The 2,500-nt window shown below is 57.6% G+C and overlaps 1 non-coding gene across 1 annotated transcript in view; it reads left to right on the top strand.

Moving 5' to 3' along the window:
• The first annotated feature begins 1,496 nt into the window (after positions 1–1,496).
• The window catches only part of LOC126138125 (small subunit ribosomal RNA), a 1,909-nt gene continuing 905 nt past the window's right edge, over positions 1,497–2,500 (top strand). The window contains exon 1 of the ribosomal RNA XR_007528146.1: positions 1,497–2,500. This exon is cut by the window's right edge and continues 905 nt beyond it. This is a non-coding gene — a ribosomal RNA (small subunit ribosomal RNA).

The raw sequence follows: 2,500 nt of genomic DNA, 5'->3' as shown, positions 1-2,500 counted from the left end.
TGCCCTTCGCAGCTGTTCACTGGCATTCGCATGTCGAAGCGCTCAGTCTACGTCGTGGTACGGCCTGTGTCCACTGTCCGCTGATATCGTAAGCTTAATCCTCACATTGTACTGCACATAGGTCCGTATGTACTGAATGATACGCTGTGGCACATGTGTGACCGTACGACTGCGCCCAACAACAGCGAACCATACGGTCCAAATGTTGTGCACTCAGCCACGTGCCGTCTCCCCATAACAGCTACATTGCAGTGTGGTACGCCATAGAGACGTGTGGGAGTAACGGACGCCCTGGATGGCGATCAGCATGAGCCGTCTGTTGATGTAGTGGCGCGTGTATTCAAACGTAGTCGTCTCTTCTCACACAGTGTGATAGCATGGTGCACCGCGTTCCACATCTGCGACATGGTACAGATGCTGGTTGACAGTCGGTCTCGTAATGGACATCGCATACGTAGGGGGCCACCTCCCACGTGTTCTCTAGTCGTGCACATTTTGTTGCGTGTATGTGGGCAGACGTAGTGTGTCGTGACACCTAACAGACAGGTATGCAATAATCGTTGCATTTGCAAACTGGGATGGACGTCTACGTTTGCTGGTGACGTGACGCAACGCAAATGAACAACTGGTAAACCCATTGTGGTGCGGTTGTTGTTGCTGGAGGTAAATCAGTAAGGGCAAATCTGTGTGTGAAGCGATACGCGGCGGTGGCTGGGTGGGACCGTCCCCGGCCGGTGAGGGGGGGCCGCCCGGCGTGCTGGCCGCGCGGTGCGTGGGCGCACGCGCTACAGCCGGCTGGTGGGGGCGCCCAGTGGCAGGCGCGCCGGCCGACGGACGCGGCAGGCGGCGCAGCTGCGCGCCGGGGCACCCTGCGCGCGGCGCCGGGCGGCCAAAGTGGGTCCTCGCGGGCCCGGTGCGAAGCGCGGTGGACATCTGCAGTGTGCTGGTCCGACTGAGGACTGTGTGCGTTGAGGATGCGCCGCCGCCCGGCACTCGGCGCCGCGACGCCGTCTGCTGCTCGGTCGCCCCAGCGGTTCTCGCTGGTGGTTTGTATCGCAGTTGTGCAGACGTGTTGGCACGTGCGCTGTGCTGGGAGAGTTCGCTTCGGCACCCACGTGGGGCCTTTGCCCTTCTGTGGCGCTGGCGTTGGAGCTGCCGGTCACCGTAGGTGGCGCGTGTTGTCTCCCGCCGGCAATGCCACGACAGCACGCTCCCGGGCCTCTGTCGGCAGCGGCAAGCTCAGTTGGGAGCACGGGTGGTCGCACCTAAAGCGTCTACTCGCCTAACTCCGGGCGATTGCGCCTCTCTCGAACCCGACCAAGTACTTAGGACGGCGCTGGCGCGCCGCCGGGACCTGAGAGGGTTTCGAGGTGTATTGTGCAGGGGAGCTCAGCCTCCTCCTGTTTGCAGAATAATTGAGCGGACGCTTGCGTGTTCGCGCGGGCCCCTGGGACACACTCCCGGGCGGCCGGCTGCTCAGCTCTAGTTGACGCAGCTCCCTGGTTGATCCTGCCAGTAGTCATATGCTTGTCTCAAAGATTAAGCCATGCATGTCTCAGTACAAGCCGCATTAAGGTGAAACCGCGAATGGCTCATTAAATCAGTTATGGTTCCTTAGATCGTACCCACGTTACTTGGATAACTGTGGTAATTCTAGAGCTAATACATGCAAACAGAGTCCCGACCAGAGATGGAAGGGACGCTTTTATTAGATCAAAACCAATCGGTCGGCTCGTCCGGTCCGTTTGCCTTGGTGACTCTGAATAACTTTGGGCTGATCGCACGGTCCTCGTACCGGCGACGCATCTTTCAAATGTCTGCCTTATCAACTGTCGATGGTAGGTTCTGCGCCTACCATGGTTGTAACGGGTAACGGGGAATCAGGGTTCGATTCCGGAGAGGGAGCCTGAGAAACGGCTACCACATCCAAGGAAGGCAGCAGGCGCGCAAATTACCCACTCCCGGCACGGGGAGGTAGTGACGAAAAATAACGATACGGGACTCATCCGAGGCCCCGTAATCGGAATGAGTACACTTTAAATCCTTTAACGAGTATCTATTGGAGGGCAAGTCTGGTGCCAGCAGCCGCGGTAATTCCAGCTCCAATAGCGTATATTAAAGTTGTTGCGGTTAAAAAGCTCGTAGTTGGATTTGTGTCCCACGCTGTTGGTTCACCGCCCGTCGGTGTTTAACTGGCATGTATCGTGGGACGTCCTGCCGGTGGGGCGAGCCGAAGGCGTGCGACCGCCTCGTGCGTGTTCGTGCGTCCCGAGGCGGACCCCGTTGAAATCCTACCAAGGTGCTCTTTATTGAGTGTCTGGGTGGGCCGGCACGTTTACTTTGAACAAATTAGAGTGCTTAAAGCAGGCAAGCCCGCCTGAATACTGTGTGCATGGAATAATGGAATAGGACCTCGGTTCTATTTTGTTGGTTTTCGGAACCCGAGGTAATGATTAATAGGGACAGGCGGGGGCATTCGTATTGCGACGTTAGAGGTGAA

The sequence above is a fragment of the Schistocerca cancellata genome, unplaced genomic scaffold, assembly GCF_023864275.1.
Source record: "Schistocerca cancellata isolate TAMUIC-IGC-003103 unplaced genomic scaffold, iqSchCanc2.1 HiC_scaffold_650, whole genome shotgun sequence".
In the NCBI taxonomy this organism is placed as follows: Eukaryota; Metazoa; Arthropoda; class Insecta; order Orthoptera; family Acrididae; genus Schistocerca; species Schistocerca cancellata.
This window is presented reverse-complemented; position numbering and strand designations above follow the sequence as displayed.